The sequence below is a fragment of the Geotrypetes seraphini genome, chromosome 7, assembly GCF_902459505.1.
Source record: "Geotrypetes seraphini chromosome 7, aGeoSer1.1, whole genome shotgun sequence".
In the NCBI taxonomy this organism is placed as follows: domain Eukaryota; kingdom Metazoa; phylum Chordata; class Amphibia; order Gymnophiona; family Dermophiidae; genus Geotrypetes; species Geotrypetes seraphini.
Window position 1 is genome coordinate 161,124,209 of NC_047090.1, and position 18,366 is coordinate 161,142,574.

Consider the following 18,366-nt stretch of genomic DNA (forward strand, 5'->3'; position numbering starts at 1 on the left):
GTAAGACTAAATTTCACCTTCCTTTTCATTCAGCTAGACCAGTAGGATGTATAAAAGAAATCCCTATCTGGGAGGGAATAGACAAGTCCCTAGCATACAGTTCTGCCAAAATCCACATCTCCTTTAAAAGTGAATATCACTTAAAATATCCCACAGAGGATGGCAGTGAAGACCAGGTCACCAAGAATACAGCTTCCAAGAATACTGCTTGGGCCACCACTTAAGATGTCATGCATCACTTTCCAGTTGAGAAAGAGTAAGGTGGCCATTTAGGTAGCATTATAACATGCCATAGCGGACATGGAGGTCACCTCTCCTCTTCATCAGACCTCCTAATGGAATGTGTGACATCTAAAGAATGCCATTGCAATTTGTGCTCCTCCACATTAGAGATTCCAGGTAGAATTCAATTCCTGTCTCCTTGAGAAGGCCAGAGTTAACCCATTGGGTTCTACCAAAAGGAGACCCCCACATTATAGAAGAAGGATGGCACAGAAAGCAGTTACTTACCGTAACAGTTGTTATCCAGGGACAGCAGGCAGATATTCTCACACATGGGTGACGTCACCGACGGAGCCCCGCAGCGGACAGCCTCGAAAGCAGACTTGCTTGAAGATCTTTATAAGAGCTTCTGAGTGCTGCACCGCGCATACGTGCGTGCCTTCCCACCCAACTAGGGGGCGCGTCTCCTGTAAGGATCCTCAGTTCAGGGTTATTACATGTCAAGTGATCAAGGGCTCCCTGCATGACCATCATGGATTTTGATAAAACTTTATGCACAAAGTCCCACATGTATCAAACGAACTTTGGTAAAGTTTTAGTTTCGCCTGTGGAATATTCGTGGAGATATAGCCATTTGTTTGACCCCATACTGCAATGACATACAGTACGACAGTGACATTCTGACAACTTTGAGACACAATATCTCACGAGCTATGTTTCCAAAAAAACTGAAACTTAGCTACCCTGCACAACTTTTGGAGCTCTATTCAGTGCTACCAATAATAATTTTTGTCGAGCACTGAGTGAATGGCTGAATTACAGTAAACTTGGCCGAAAAAATTAGTGCTCCAAAAAAAGTCAAAGTTTGACATTACTTAGCTCACACAATAATTGAGTAATAAATGCGAAATTTGGCGCATAATGTCTCAGTACAACGTTGTTTTCAAAAGTACAATTTCAACCTCCAAGCTCTTTCCATTAGTTTACAAAGTGTAAAGTTGCTAATTTGTATAAAAAGGCCAAAAATAGGGTATTTTCAGCCTGCTTTTACAGAAAAATACCTTTCAGAAACTCTTTCAAATCAGTCTTATTAGAAAGATCATATTTCAAACCCCCTAGAAAAGTGGGCTTCATTTTTTAACGCAGGTTAACAATGCCCGAAAAAGGGGGACAAAGTTGGGAGATGTCACCATGGCAACGGCCTACGTTTCAACTTACAATTATGTCACTTTTCACACTGTTTTTCCCTGTTTATTTTTACTCAAGCTTTGGGTACAATTATAGTGTTCTTAATTAATGATTATTCCTAACTAGAAATTGAGGTGATAATTTTGTTGCATGCAGATCACAAATTACAACTTGTTTTCTTTTTCAGATCCACATTATTATTAATTCAGTTTAAAATGGATACCAACGAATCGATGCCAACAAAGTGGCTTGGGAACCATATAAGATACCCAATTTAGGCTTGGGAACCTAGGATAAGACACCCTAATCATTGGCTTTGGAACCAGAAAGATACCAACAAAAGGCTTTGGAACCTTGACAAAGAAACCAAATGCGAGGCTTGGGAACCTGGACGAAGTGGCCCACCCGTGGCTGGTATTGCACAGCTATCGGGCGTGACCCCTATGGCAATGGGGTTGCCAGTTCAAACTCTTGAACTGGTAGTGACAATGTCACCATGGACCAACGCAATAGAGTAGTAGTAATACTACGTCAATACAAAACTGTAACTTTAAAAATGACAGAACTATGTTGAATTAGAGGTTGTTGCCGTGGCAACGTCTCCCAACTTTGTCCCCCTTTTCCAGCCATTGTTAACCTGCGTTGAAAAATGAAGTCCACTTTTCTAGGGGGTTTGAAATATGCTCTTTCTAATGAGACTGATTTGAAAGAGTTTCTAAAAGATGTTTTTCTGTAAAAGCAGGCTGAAAATACCCTATTTTTGGCCTTTTTACACAAATTAGCAACTTTACACTTAATTTGTAAACTAATGGAAAGAGCTTGGAGGTTGAAATTGTACTTTTGAAAACAACGTTGTACTGAGACATTATGCGCCAAATTTCGCATTTATTACTCAATTATTGTGGGAGCTAAGTAATGTCAAACTTTGACTTTTTTTTGGAGCACTAATTTTTTCGGCCAAGTTTACTGTAATTCAGCCATTCACTCAGTGCTCGACAAAAATTATTATTGGTAGCACTGAATAGAGCTCCAAAAGTTGTGCAGGGTAGCTAAGTTTCAGTTTTTTTGGAAACATAGCTCGTGAGATATTGTGTCTCAAAGTTGTCAGAATGTCATCGTCGTACTGTATTTCATTGTGGTATGGGGTCAAACAAATGGCTATATCTCCACAAATATTCCACAGGCAAAACAAAAACTTTACCAAAGTTCGTTTGAGACATGGTGGACTCTGCATATGAAGTTTCATCAAAATCCGTGATGGTCATGCAGGGCAGTTTCCAAGAATCTGATCACTTGACATGGAATGACCCTTCAGATACCTAGCCAAGAAGCCAACCAGGGGAGGTGGAAGGGTCGTGAGAATATCTGCCTGCTGTCCCTGGATAACAACTGTTACGGTAAGTAACTGTGCTTTATCCCAGGACAAGCAGGCAGCATATTCTCACATATGGGTGACCTCCAAGCTAAGCATAAAGGGATGGAGGGAGAGTTGGCAATTCAAGAAAAAAGATTTTGCAAAACAGATTGGCCAAAATGGCCATCCGTTCTGGAGAAAGTATCCAGACAGTAATGAGAGGTGAACGTATGAACCGAGGACCAAGTGGCAGCCTTGCAGATTTCCTCAATTGGAGTTGATCTGAGAAAAGCTACAGATGCCGCCATAGTTCGAACTTTATGGCCCGTGACTCGACCCTGCAGAGGAAGACCAGCCTGAGCATAGCAGAAAGAGATGCAAGCAGTCATCCAGTTGGAGATGGTTCGCTTTGAGATAGGACGTCCCAACTTATTTGGATCAAAGGAGACGAAAAGTTGAGGAGTTGTTCTGTGAGGTTGAGTGCGTTGTAAGTAGAAAGCCAAGGCACGTTTACAGTCCAAAGTATGAAGCGCCACTTCTCCAGGATGAGAATGAGGCTTTGGGAAAAATACTGACAGAACAATAGATTGATTGAGATGTAAATCTGAAACAACCTTAGGTAAGAATTTCGGATTAGTATGGAGGACCACCTTGTCATGGTGGAACACTGTGAAAGGCGTGTCCGCAACCAAAGCTTGCAACTCACTAACTCGTCGAGCTGATGTGAGGGCAATCAGGAACACTGCTTTCCAAGTGAGATACTTGAGGTGAGCCTTATCAATTGGTTCAAATGGAGGCTTCATCAGTTGAGCTAAAACAACATTGAGATCCCAGACCACTGGAGGCGGTCTAAGTGGTGGATGAACATTGAAAAGACTTTTCATAAATCGGGAAACCATCCGATGTGCAGAGAGAGGTTTCCCATCAAGAGGCTGATGAAAAGCAGCAATCGCACTGAGATGGACTCGAATAGATGTAGACTGAAGTCCAGATTGCAATAAGTGAAGTAAGTAATCCAAAACAGAATCCAAGGAGGTAGACTGTGGCTGTAAGTGACAGATGGAACACCAGGCAGAAATTCTAGTCCATTTCTGGCCGTAACACTGCCGAGTTGACGGCTTTCTGGAAGCTACCAAAATATCTTGTACAAACTGAGAGAACTGTAAAGAATCATTTAGGTTGAAAGAAACCAAGCTGTTAAGTATAGAGAGTGCAGGTTGGGATGGAGTGAGGAACCCTGACTCTGAGTAAGCAGAGGGAAAAACGGTAGAAGTAGAGGTTCCCTGGTGCTGAGTTGAAGTAGAAGGGAGTACCACGGTTGTCTGGGCCACCGAGGAACTATCAGAATCATGGTGGCACATGCTGACTTGAGGTTGACAAGAGTCCTGAGAATCAGCGGAAACGGAAGGAAGGCATAAAGAAACTGATCCCTCCAGTCCAGGAGAAAAGCATTTGCCTCGAAACGCTGGGGAGATTATATCCGGGAGCAAAATAGAGCCAGTTTGTAATTGAGGGGGGAAGCAAAGAGATCTATCTGCGGGGTCCCCCAGCGAGCAAAAACTTGATGAAGTGTTGGAAAATTGATTGTCCACTCGTGAGGTTGTAGAAGGCGACTCAATTTGTCCGCCAGACAGTTGTATTGACCCTGAATGTAGACAGCTCTGAGAAAGATGTTGCGATGAATCGCCCAAGTCCATATCCTCAGAGTCTCCTGAAACAGGGAATGAGAACCCGTTCCTCCCTGTTTGTTGATATAATACATGGCCACTTGGTTGTCCGTCCGCACAAGAACCAGTGTCGTGAAAAAGGTGTTGAAAAACTTTGAGAGCATTGAAAATCGCTCTGAGTTCCAACAGATTGATATGATAACGACGGTCCCGCGAAGTCCACAGACCCTGTGTACGAAGGCCGTCAACATGGGCTCCCCAAGGGTAAGTGGAGGAGTCCGTGGTTAGTACTTTCTGATGAGGCAGAGTGTGGAACAGCAAATCTCTGGAAAAATTTAAAGAAAGCATCCACCAGTGGAGAGACTATTTGACAAAGGAGTTACTGTAATCTGTTGAGAAGGCGGGTCCATCGCCTGTTGCCACTGGGAGGCCAGGGTCCACTGAGGAATACGAAGGTGAAGTCTGGCAAAAGGAGTCACGTGAACTGTAGAAGCCATGTGGCCGAGTAGAATCATCATCTGCCTTGCAGAAACAGAGGGAAGATGATACACCCAATGACAAAGGCGAATGAGGGTATCTCGACGTGATGGAGGTAGAAACGCTCCGAGTCGGACAGTATCCAGGGTGGCCCCAATGAATTGGAGAGATTGAGATGGGATCAACTGGGATTTTGGAAAGTTGATTTTGAACCCCAGACTTTGGAGGAATAGAATAGTCTGTTGGGTCGCTGCAATAACCCCTTGTTGAGAGGGGGCTTTGATTAGCCAATCGTCGAGGTATGGAAAAACTTGAAGACCTTGAGTGCGGAGAGCTGCAGCCACGACCACCAGACATTTTGTGAAGAGTCTGGGGGAAGAGGCGAGTCCGAAAGAAGGACTCTGTACTGGAGGTAAAGATCTCCCACCTGGAATCTGAGATATTTTCGAGAGGCCGGATGAATGGGGATATGAGTATAAGCCTCTTTGAGATCCAGCGAGCACATCCAATCTCCCTGATCCATCAGGGAATACAAGGTCAGCAAAGAGAGCATCCAAAATTTCTCCTTGACCAGAAATTTGTTGAGAGCTCTGAGGTCCAGAATGGGTCGCAAATCCCCCATCTTCTTGGGAACTAGAAAGTACCGGGAACAGAACCCGGAGTTCTGTTGAGACAGAGGAATCTCCTCGACCGCTCGCAGGCGAAGGAGAGCTCGAGCTTCGCGAAGAAGAAGAGGAAGTTGCGACGGATTGGAAAGACACTCTCTTGGAGGGTGATCTGGAGGTACCTGAAGCAAACGAAGGAGTATCCCTCTCGCAGGATGGTAAGAACCCAGAGATCTGATGTGTTTAGCTCCCACTGGTGATAAAAGGGGAAATGGACAGAGAAAAGGTCTGAGGAAGGGAGATTGGAATGTTCAAGTTGGGAACATCAAAAAGACTGAGCTGGCTTGGGGGCAGCAGGAGTTTGTCACTTCTGTGGACGTTGCTGCTGTTGAGGACGGCGAGGTGGAGGCCTGGAAAAAGCAGGAGTCGTTTTCTGAGGGTAACGACGTGGAGCTTGTTTATATGCCCTAGCTGGTGGAGTCTTGGGCTTAGGTCTAATGAGAGAAGCAAAAGAGCGCTCATGTCCTGAGAGACGCTTAGTAGCTGCCTCAATAGAATTCGTCAAATAACTCGTTTCCTTGACATGGTAAGTTTGCCAAACGATCCTGGAGGCTGGGATCCATGTCGACAATGCGTAGCCAGGCCAATCTACGCATGGCTACAGCAAAAGCAGAGACTCGAGATGATAGTTCGAAAGCATCATAAGAGGCTTGCAGCATAAAAAGTTTCGATTGAGAAAGAGTCTTGAGGATATGTTTGAACTCCGAAAGGTGTGTCTTGGAAACATCTGGATAAAAGGATGGCAGCAGTTTCAAGAAATGGTTGAAATAATTGGTGAAAATGTAGTTAGAATTAAGAACTTGATTGGCCATCATAGAGTTTTGGTAAAAACGACGACCAGACTTGTCCATTGTTCGACCCTCTCTACCTGGAGGGACAGCAGCATATATCTTGGAGGGATGGGCTTTCTTCAAAGAAGATTCCACCACCAAGGATTGATCAGAAAGTTGGGATTTTTCAAAACCCTTACAGGGAACAGTGCGGTAATGTGATTCCTGCTTCGATGGAATAGCAGTGATGGAATAAGGATTTTCCATATTTCGAATAAAAGTTTGTTTAAGCACTGGAGTCATAGGTAATCTCAAAGACTCTTTAGGCGGGTGAGAAAGTTCCATATCTGCCAAATATTCTGGAGTATATTTGGAGTCTGAATGAAGATCTAGTTTGAGAGCTTGTCCCATATCAAATACAAACTTGGCAAAAGAAGTGGACTTGGCATCTGGAGAAGGACTTCGAGATCGTGGAGCCACAGAGTAGGAGGGGGAAGCCTCCCTAGAGTATTGAGTCAATGGTTCAGACTCAAGATGTACAGTAAGGGAAGAAGCAGCACTGTCCATGTGAGGGGGAGTCAAAGAATGTCTACGCTTCAGACTCCGCAGTGGTGATGTTCCTGGAGTGCGAGGTACAGAATGTGTCGAAGCAGGAGAAAAGTCTCGGAGAACTGACTTTGAAGGAGGAGTCCTCAATCTGGATGACTTCCGAGTCGAGGCAGGTTGTCGACGAGACTTATGCTTCGAGGTGGAAGAGCAAGGAATAGAAGCCTCAGTGTCCCGAGAAGAGTATGCAGAGGAGTCTCGGCGAAGCTTAAAAACAAGGTGTCGTGAATGCTTCGAGCGATGTTTCGAGCGAGATAACACTGGAGGCTCAGGCGAGGAATCACTGGAAGACAGCTGCTTCGATGTACGAGACCTGCCTCAAGACACGAGGACTGGGGGATCCAGTTGGGTATCAGGCTGGTCCACCCGAGGCAGAGTCGAGGCCGGAACTAGTTGAGCCACTATGGAAGATATTTGAGTGGTCAAGATGGACTTTAACATGTCCTTGAGCATCGGCACCAAGACAGACGAATCTTGTCTCATAGGTGCAGCAGTGCTTTCCAAAGAGGGCGACCTTGAAGGTGAGTATTCCCTTGACTTGGAGGCACGCTTGGAAGGAGGACGCAAGGAGGTCTCTGGTGGCTTCTTAGGTATGGCACCTGAAAGGGAAGCAGGAGACTTACCCATCAAGGACGGTTTCACCGAAGGTACTGTCGAGATCTTCGAGCCCAAAGAAGACGAGGTCGAAGTCTTTGCAGGAACAGAAGTCAGAGTTGAGGTCGAGGCCTTCGAGACCGAGGCTCCAACCGAAGCCGAGGTCGAGGCCTTCAAGACCGGGACTGCTATTGACGTGTGAGCCTTCGAGACCGGGGCTACCGTCGGGGTCAAGGTAGAGGCCTTGTCCGAAGGTTGCTCCATGTCATCGAAAAGTTGGAGGAATTGAGCACACCGACGACGAAAAGCCCGAGGTTGAAGAGTGAGACAACGGACACAATCTTCAGGCAAATGAGTCGGACCCAAACACTTTAAACAACGGTAGTGAGGGTCAGTGATAGAAATCACCCGATTACACTGACGACAGCGTTTAAATCCGGTAAGAGGCCGGGACATAGAAAATATAAAGTCCGTGTCGAATCGATGTGAGCGGTTGGGCCTAGGCCCATGGCTCGCCGACCAGACAAAAGAAATATATATATATATATATTTTTTTTTTTTTTGGTTTGAAATAAAAGGAGAATAATAATAAGAAACACAGCGACTGAACTTAAAAGAAATAAGTATCAGCCACGGTGAAGAGAAGGCAAAATGCTGCAGAGCTGAAGAAAAACAACTTCTCGGCTCCGCGGAAAACTTTGAACTGAGGATCCTCACAGGAGACGCACCCCCTAGTTCGGGCGGGAAGGCACGCGCGCATGCGCGGTGCAGCATTCGGAAGCTCTTATAAGGATCTTCAAGCAAGTCTGCTTTTGAGGCTGTCCGCTGCGGGGCTCCGTCGGTGACGTCATCCATGTGTGAGAATATCTGCCTGCTGTCCCTGGATAACAACTGTTACGGTATGTAACTGCTTTCTGTGCCATCCTTCTTCTATAATGTGGGGGTCTCCTTTTGGTAGAACCCAATGGGTTAACTCTGGCCTTCTCACGGAGACAGGAATTGAATTCTACCTGGAATCTCTAATGTGGAGGAGCACAAATTGCAATGGCATTCTTTAGATGTCACACATTCCATTAGGAGGTCTGGTGAAGAGGAGAGGTGACCTCCATGTCCGCTATGGCATGTTATAATGCTACCTAAATGGCCACCTTACTCTTTCTCAACTGGAAAGTGATGCATGACATCTTAAGTGGTGGCCCAAGCAGTATTCTTGGAAGCTGTATTCTTGGTGACCTGGTCTTCACTGCCATCCTCTGTGGGATATTTCAAGTGATATTCACGTTTAAAGGAGATGTGGATTTTGGCAGAACTGTGTGCTAGGGGCTCCGTCAGTGACGTCACCCATGTGTGAGAATATGCTGCCTGCTTGTCCTGGGATAACATAAAGGAAATGTTTAGCCAAAGACTACAGTAAATACTAGTGATTTGCCATGAGAGGGCTTCATTCTCGGAAGCTCTGCTGGCTATACAATTGATTAGAAACATCTTATCTGAAGGCAAACTCGTGCAGCTGGATTGGGGAAGTGAGGGGAAAAGAGGTCATTCAGGTGGAGAAACAAGAATAAGGTCCTCCATGCAAGAGTACCTCTGTAGTTGGATGACAAGATATACCTAAATTCTGGGCAAAGCAATAGTGCACTTAGAAAACCCCTGGAGCAGCCCTGAACAGGAATTAACCACACTATTCCCTTCAAATGATGCTTACCTAATCCCACACCAGTTATTTTTTACAAAAAAGGGCCAGATTCAAGAACACTTCCATTCTCCAAAGTGAAGGATCCTGTGTGGCATCCAACTACCCAGGAGTTACTTAACTACCCATGTCAAGGAGGCAGGTCACTTACAAACATTAACATGATAGTAAAGCTTTGCTGGGAAATCCTTGCTGTTCAGAGGTTCCTCACAAAAGCAAAGGAACATGGCAGGAAAGTACTGTAATGTTGCACCTGGCCAAGCTCCAACTTGAACCTCCAACCTCATGGGAGAGAAAAAGAGGGTCCCCAGTCAGCTCCTGGATAAGAACAGTGAGGCACAAAGGTAAGGTCCAGCTGAAGCTTCCAGGATCACTGCAGATATGTTTAATAAAATTAGATAGGTTGGTATATCAGAGCCTTCCTCTGTAGAGCTTTGCTGAATACTGGTCAGGTGAAGAGATGCATAGGAGGGACTCCCACTAGGCCCAGGCTGCACCAAGACCTCTAATCCTGCAGAGCAATAGTCTCTCTTACACTCCGTCAAGACAATATTAGGATGGCGCATGGGACTCTTAGTACTCCATCACAGAATGGTAAGGGGGATATATGAGAGAGAGAGCATGAGACTGGGTGAAGCTGGAGGGGGATGTTATGAAAGAGATATGGGGACTCATGCCATGGTGATATGTGAAACGAGAGGTAATTATCACCTACTACTACTATTTCTTCTAATAATTATTCCTAGAGCGCTACCAGACATTCCGCAGCACTGTACAGAGTCACAAGGAGACAATCCCTGCTCGAATGAGCTTTTAATCTAAAATCAAGGCAGACAAACAAGATGCCAAGGTAGGGGTTACAGTAAGAGGGGATGGTTAAACTGCTGGCTAGGGTGGTGAGCAGAGGGGAGTATGGTTATGAGTTGAAGGCTGTTTCAAAAAAGGTGGTTTTTCAGCCTACTTTTGAACAAGGGAAGGGTTATGGAAGATGGACTCAGGTAGTTTATTCCAGGCATACAGAGTGCGAGAGTCTGGAATTAGAAGTGGAGGGGAAGGGTACAGATAAAAGCAATTTGTCTGAGGAACAGAGTTCTTGGGAAGGTGTATAAGGAGAGACAAGAGAGGAGAGATACTGAGGGGCTGCAGAATGAACACACTTGTAGGTGTTTGAACTGTATGCGAAGATGGATAGGGAGCCAGTGACGTGATTTGGGAGAGGGATGAGGCGAGTATAGTGAGGTTGGCAGAAGATAAGTTGTACAACAGAGTTTTGTACAGATTGCAGGGGGGAGAGGCGGTTCAGCAGACCAGTTAGAAGTAGATTGCAGTAGTCTAAGTATGAGGTTATGAGAGTGTGAACAAAGGTCCAGAGATGTGTAGTGCAGTGGTTAAAGCTACAGCCTCAGCACCCCGAGATTGTTGGTTCAAACCCATACTACTCTTTGTGACCCTGGGCAAGTCACTATTCCCTCCATTGCCCCAGGTACAATTGAGTGTAGTTCAATGCCTATATTTAATATTGTAAACCGCTTAATACCCATGTTCAAATGGTATTATCAAATGTAATAAATTCAATCCAATTAGACAGATTGAGAGTCCGCAGGAACAGACATGGAAAAATGCTCGAGTATCTGAATAAATTCATATAAACTGTTCTGACCTCCCTGGGGAGAACAGTATAGAAAACTGAACGAACAACTAACACATACATACATACATACATACATACATAGTGTGCTCAGAGAGGAATGGGTTAATTTTGGTGGTGTTGTAGAGATAAGAAGCAACAGGCTTTAGCAGTCTTAGATATGGGCAGAAAATGAGAGGTCAGAGTCGAAGTTGACTCCAAGGTTATGACCAGAAGAGATAGAACGATAACAGTATAATTTACAGAGACGAAAAATGGAGTGAGAGGAGCAGAAGGTTTAAGAGGAAAGAGGAGCAGTTGGACGTGTTTAGTTTCAGGTGGTGGCAGGACATCCAGGCAGCAATATCAGCCAAACAGGCTGAGACTTTCTTGGATTTTAGGTGAAATCTCGGGTGCAGAGAGGTAGATCTGGAAATTATCAGCATATTGGTGATACTGGAAGCCATGGGGGATCAGGTCAGCAAAGGAAGAGGTGTAGAGAGAGAAGAGGTCCTAAGACAGAGCCCTGGGGTATGCCAACCACTAGCAGGATAGCAGCAGAGGAAGACCCACCAGCGCATAAACTAATAGAAGCATTCAGAAAGGTAGGAGACAAACCAGATTTACAGAATCCAAGTGAGGACAGCATATCAAGGAATAAGTAGTAATTAACAGTATCAAAAGTAGCAGACAGGTAAAGAAGGATGAGGATAGAGTAAAGGCCCTAAGATCTGGCTAAGAATGGGTCACTGCAGACTTTGGAAAGGGCAATCTCTGGAGTGTTACTATGTTTGAAGGCATTAGGAACAATTGCAGTGGAAATGGATAGGTTGAGGATACGACAGATAGCAGGGACAACAGTATGCGAGATGGGATCAAGAAGAGGGGTAGGAATAGGGTTAGAAGGGCATGTAGTAGGCTTGGCCGAGGACAGAAGTTGTGCAGTTTCTTCCTCCATGATTTCAGAGAAGGAAGAAAAGTCAGCAAGAGCTGAAGGAGGGTCGAAAGGGTGGGACCAGGCAAGGGAAGGTGAGTCAGGAGAGGGTGGCTGTAAAAATTATGCCTTACTTGTTAAATTTTCTTTCCTTTAGACATAGCAGATGAATCCAGAGACTAGTGGGATACTGCACTATGTGACCAGGCAGACACGATGCCTGCCAGGGTCCCTGTTAGTTCAGGGAAAAAAGTAAAAATGAAATCCCGAGATGGAATCAGGAAGGTGCATGTAAATCCTGAGACTGATAATTTATCCTGTGACCACCAGAGGGAGCCTGATTTATTTGATGAAGAATTGGGTGATTCATCCCGAGCCACCACCGGGGGAGCCCAAGAGGTCCCAGCTACTCTGCTGACTCAACTAGAGTAGGGTGTTGCCCCAAAGTATTTAAACCTGCAGTTGAGAACAGACAGGGAAGTCAGCTAGGGAGAAGGTTTAAACCTTTTCTCCCTAGGGAGTCCCCGGGGCCAAGCAGGAGGAACCTTCCGATGAGACTTGGTGCGTTGAAGATAAAAGGCCAACGCTCTCTTACAGTCAAACGTGTGAAGCGCCGCCTCCCCAGGATGAGAATGGGGCTTCGGAAAAAACACCGGAAGAACAATGGACTGATTGAGGTGGAAATCAGACACAACCTTAGGTAAAAATTTAGGATGGGTGTGAAGAACCACCTTGTCATGATGGAACACAGTAAAGGGCGGGTCCGCAACCAAAGCCTACAGCTCGCTAATCCGACGAGCGGACGTGAGCGCAAGCAAAAAGATCACCTTCCAAGTGAGAAACTTAAGATGAGATTTGTCAATAGGCGCGAAGGGAGGCTTCATCAGTTGAGCCAAAACCACATTAAGATCCCAAACTACAGGAAGAGGTTTCAAAGGAGGATTAACATTCACTAGACCCCTCATGAAACGAATCACCAGAGGATGAAGAGAGAGAGAGATCGACCCTCGAGATGCTGATGGAAAGCAGCAATCGCACTGAGATGCACCCTAATGGAAGTCGTCTTCAGCCCAGACTTGGACAAATGCAACAAATATTCCAGAACCGAAGACACTGGAACCGAACTCAGATCCAGATGATTCGAGGAACACCAGGAAGAAAATCTGGTCCACTTCTGAGAATAACAAAGCCTAGTCGAGACCTTGCGCGAGGCTTCCAGAACCTCCCTCACAGACTGAGAAACCTGTGAAGTCATGGGGAAAGGAACCAAGCCGTCAGATGTAAAGACTGAAGATTGGATGCAACAGCGAACCCCGACTCTGAGACAGCAGAGAGGGAAAAACAGGCAGAAGCAGAGGCTCCCTGACACTGAGTTGAAGGAGCAGGGAGAACCAGTGCTGACGAGGCCAACGAGGCGCAATGAGAATCATAGTGGCTCTGGACGACTTGAGATGAACCAATGTCCTCAAGATCAGAGGGAAAGGAGGAAACGCATAAAGGAACCTCCCTCCCCAGTCGAGAAGAAAGGCATCGGCCTCGAGACGGTCCGGGAAGTACATCCGAGAACAATAGAGGGGCAGTTTGTGAGTCTCCGGGGAGGCAAACAGATCCACCTGAGGAGTCCCCCAGCGGTCGAAGACCTCGCGCAGAACTCGGGAGTTTAGCGACCACTCGTGCGGCTGGAGAAGACGACTGAGTTTGTCGGCCAGACAATTCTTCTCTCCCTGAATGTAAACCGCCCGCAGGAAGATGTTCTGGGAGACCGCCCATTCCCAAAGGCGCAGGGCTTCCCGGCACAGGGACCAAGATCCCGTTCCCCCTTGTTTGTTCACATAATACATGGCCACCTGGTTGTCCGTCTGCACGAGGACTACCTGATCGTGCAGCAGGTGACAGAACGCTCTAGCAGCCAGAAAAATGGCACGAAGTTCTAAAACATTGATGTGACAACTCCGGTCCTCTGCCGACCATATACCTTGAGTCCGCAGACCGTCCAGATGAGCTCCCCACGCGTACTCTGAAGAGTCCGTGGTCAGGACCTTGCGATGCGGAGGAACGAGAAAGAGCAAACCCCCGGAAAGATTGGAAGAGTTGGTCCACCAACGGAGCGAGCGTCTCAAGGAAGGAGTCACTGTTATAGGGGAGGAGACTGGGTCCCGGATCCTGACACCACTGGGAGGCCAAGGTCCACTGAGGAAGCCTCAGGTGCAAACGGGTGAACGGAGTGACATGGACCGTCGACGCCATGTGGCCGAGCAGAACCATCATGCGCTGCGCCGAAACTGAGGGCAGCAATGAAACCCGGCGACTCAATCGAAGCAGGACCTCCAACCGTGGCGGGGGGAGGAACGAACGGAGGCGAACCGTGTCCAGCACGGCCCCGATAAACTGAAGGGATTGTGCCGGGTACAACTGAGACTTGAGGAAGTTCACTTCGAACCCCAGACGTTGAAGGAAGATGATAGTCTGTCGGGTTGCTGAAATAACCCCTTCCTTGGAGGACGCCTTGATCAGCCAATCGTCCAGGTAGGGAAACACCTGCAGCCCCCGAGATCTCAGGGCTGCCGCGACCACCACCATACACTTCGTGAAGACTCGAGGGGACGAAGCAAGTCCAAAGGGAAGGACCCGATACTGGAGGTGCAACTCCCCCACCTGGAACCTGAGGAACTTGCGGAAGGCGGGATGCACCGGAACATGAGTATATTGACTCGAGGGGACGAAGCAAGTCCAAAGGGAAGGACCCGATACTGGAGGTGCAACTCCCCCACCTGGAACCTGAGGAACTTGCGGAAGGCGGGATGCACCGGAACATGAGTATATGCTTCCTTCAGGTCCAGGGAGCACATCCAGTCCCCCGATTCTAACAGAGGGTACAGGACTGGAAGGGACAACATACGGAACTTCTCCCAGACAAGGAACTTGTTGAGCCTCCGGAGGTCCAGAATGGGGCGTAAGTCCCCTGTCTTCTTCGGGACCAAAAAGTAACGGGAGTAAAACCCCTGTCCCCTTTGGTTCGGGGGCACGGGCTCCACCGCCCGAAGGCTCAACAAGGACCTGGCTTCCGACAGGAGAAGAGGAAGCTGGTCTCGACAGCCAAGAGAAGCCCACGGCGGATGTTCTGGCGGCATGGCTAAGAAGTTTAGCGAGTAACCCTCGGAGATGATCCGGAGCACCCAAGCGTCCGACGTGATCTCGGCCCAGGTTGGAAGAAAGGCCTGCAATCGGCCCCCGATAGGAAGGGGGTCCTTTGACAGTGCGGAGGGGGCCCGCCCCCAACCGCGCATCACGTCAAAAAGACGGAGCCGGTTTAGACGCCCCTTGCGCCTGAGGCTTTGGTTGGGACGCTCTGCCCTGCTGAGGGGGACGCCGGGGCGGAGGCCTCGAGAAAGCCGGCGTCGACTTCTGCGGGTATCGCCGCGGAGGAGGTCTAAACGGCTTCTGCGGCGGGGCCCGGGGTTTAGGACGGACCAATGAGGCGATAGAGCGCTCATATTCAGACAAGCGTTTGGTCGCCGCCTCCAAGGACTCATCGAACAACTCGGAGCCAACACATGGAAGATTGGCCAGACGTTCTTGCAAGTTCGGGTCCATATCCAGGGTACGAAGCCATGCGAGACGGCGCATCGCCACCGCAAAGGCGGATACACGAGAGGCCAACTCAAACGCATCGTAAACTGCGTGAAAAAGATAGAGACGCAGCTGAGACAAATTGGCCATAAAGGTACCAAAATCCCCCTTATGGGAATCCGGCATGACCCCATAATACCTGGGCAACGCCTTCACCATCTGCCTTAAATAGGATGAGAAGGTGAATGCGTAATTAAGGACCCTGGCAGCCATCATGGAGTTGGAATAGAGGCGACGACCAAACTTGTCCAGGGTCCGTCCCTCCCACCCGGGGGGGACCGCAGCAGAGACCCTAGAAGGCTGAGACTTCTTCAACGCCGACTCCACCAGCAACGACTGGTGGGACAGCTGTGCTTTATCGAAGCCCTTGCAAGGGACTGTGCGGTACTTAGACTCCATGTTTGATGGAACCGCTGTGACTGTAAGAGGGGAGTCCAAGTTCCTCAGGAAGGTCTGGTGGAGAACCTTGTTGAGAGGCAGCCGAGGAGTCTCTCTGGGGGGATAGGGCAAATCCTGCTCCTCCAAAAATTCCCTCGTGTATTGCGAACCTGACGCCAGATCAAGGTCCAAAGCCCTCCCCATATCAAGCACAAATCTCGAAAAGGAGGAGGGCTTTGAAGGCGGAGAGGGAGATCGAGAAGCCCTCGTCGCCAAGAAGGAAGGGGAAGCCTCACGGGAGTAACGAGGTTCCTTGCCCGTGCCAGACCCCGAACCCCAAGAAGCTGCACCAAGCGACCTCGACGGGGTCGGGGACCGCCTATGCCCCGAGGAACCCCTGCGGGAAGTCCCCGGGGTATGGGGCACCGAGGCACGCCCCTTCCGTCTCGGCGAAGAGTCCCTCGAGCACTCAACCTCGGAGGAACGGAAATGCCTCGGATTATCGAGGCGGAGCTCGGAGACCCGTAGGGTCTCTGCCCCGGTCGTCGAGGAGAGGCCCCGTTGACGTTTGGGCATCCTCGACCGACGCTTCGCCCGAGGCCGACCCGAGGGCGATGAGCCCCGGGAGGACCTCGACGAGGACGAAGAGGAAGAGATCCTCCGAACCCTCCGCACCTTGTCCCGAGGCCGCACACTCCGCTCAGGCTGGTCAACCGAGGTCGAGGGCAAGGTCGGGGCCGAAGCCCCCCCGGGGGCCAAAGTCGAGGGTACCGAGACCGAGGCAGCCGACGCCGGGGCAGCCGAAGGCGGCTGGAGGTGCGCGAGGGCACCAGACAGCTCCGAGGTAATGAGCGCACGGAGCAAGTCCTGAAAGGCAGGAATCCCCATCATAGTCGGCAGATCCGGGGCCGGCGGGTGCTCCCTCGAGGGCGACCTCGGTCTCTAGTATTCCCGCGGGGCACCCGACTTCGACGCTCGGGGCGGGGGCCGAGGACGACCCACCCGCCCCCGTCGATGAGCCCAAGGATGGCTTCTTCGAGGCTGGAACAGAAGAAGGAAGTGAGGACTTACCCGTCGTCGACTTCCGGGTCGAGGACACAGGCTTCGACGAAGCGGGCTGTCGGGGCGAGGTCGAGGGAGTTGAGGCCGAGGTCAAGGCCGGGGCCGAAGCCGAGGCCGACGTCGAGGCCTTCCCCGCCACGGGGTCCACAGCAAAGAGCTCTGCCATACGAGCGCGACGGCGGCGGAGGGCCTTTTGCTGAAAAGTAGAGCACCGAGTGCAGGAGTCGGTCGGGTGCTCAGGACCCAGACAAAGTAAGCACCACCGGTGGGGATCGGTGATCGAAAGGAGTCGATCGCACCGGGTGCACTTTTTAAAGCCCGTCAAGGGACGGGACATGGACACAAAAAACGGCCGGGAACGAATGAGGTCCCGTGGCCGCGGCTACCGGGAGCCCCCGGAGCCGAACGAAAAATCTTTTTTTTTTTTTTTTTCCGACGAAAACCTAAACACAAACAAATAAAAAAACAAAGTAAGCACAGCGACCGAGAAAGAAACACTCAGCCGCGGTGTCAGAAGGCAAAATAGAAGAGCACAAATTCCACAGGGCTTCTGGCTCCGCGGAAAAGACTGAACTGAGGACCACGAGGTGGGGATGCGCCCTCTAGTGGGCAAGAAGGCATGCACATGCGTGGTGCAGCATAGCAAACTTGAAACTTCAATCAAGTTTGCTTGAAAAGCTGTCCGCGCTGGGGCTCCGTAGATGACGTCACCCACATGTGAGAATATCATGCCTGCTTGTCCTGGGATAACAGGTGTTATCCGGGGACAGCAGGAATCTATTCTCACAACCCACCCACCTCCCCTGGTTGGCTTCTCTGCTAGCTATCTGAACTGAGGCGGGTGGGAAGGCACTCGCGCATGCGCGGTGCGGGCGACTCGAAACTTCGAGTTTCTTCAAGCAAGTCTGCTTGTGAGGCGTCCGCATCCGGGCTCCGTCGGTGACGTCACCCATATGTGAGAATACCTGCCTGCTTGTCCTGGGATAACACTACTCCTCCTAAACCGTCTTTTTTTTTTTTTTTAACCAACTGGAAAAGAAGAAAAAATACAGAGACCATAACACCCTCAAACACCGGAGGGAGGACTTGGAGGGCTTCTTTGTGCCGGCCATGAGAGGGTCATGAGAGGCACAGACGACTGGCACATCATGAGAAATCTGTAACCCCTGGAGCCCCTTAGTAATAAACTTGGGAAGTGCCTCTTTATAGGTTGTCTGCCTCACTCGACTGAGACTCCCCTATGTCCAAATCATGCAGATCCTGCAAATCCCCATCCACCACGGAGCTCGAGAGAGAAGGAGACCTATCAGGGCTCATAGAAGGGTCTACCATGGTTTCCATCCTGCATCTTTGAGCACTCTGAGCCCTGACCCCTGCTGTCCCTGATAGCTGGTCCATTAAAAGGCAATTGTCTCGGGAACACATCCAAACAGTATTACAAAATTTATTCTCCTAAATTGCCAACACTCCCGCCATCCCATTCTGGTTAACTTGGAGGT

The 18,366-nt window shown here is 49.0% G+C and overlaps 1 protein-coding gene across 4 annotated transcripts in view; it reads right to left on the reverse strand.

The window, feature by feature from the left end:
* Positions 1-18,366, reverse strand: part of WDR20 (WD repeat domain 20) — a 98,218-nt gene that overhangs the window by 60,731 nt on the left and 19,121 nt on the right. The window lies entirely within an intron of this gene.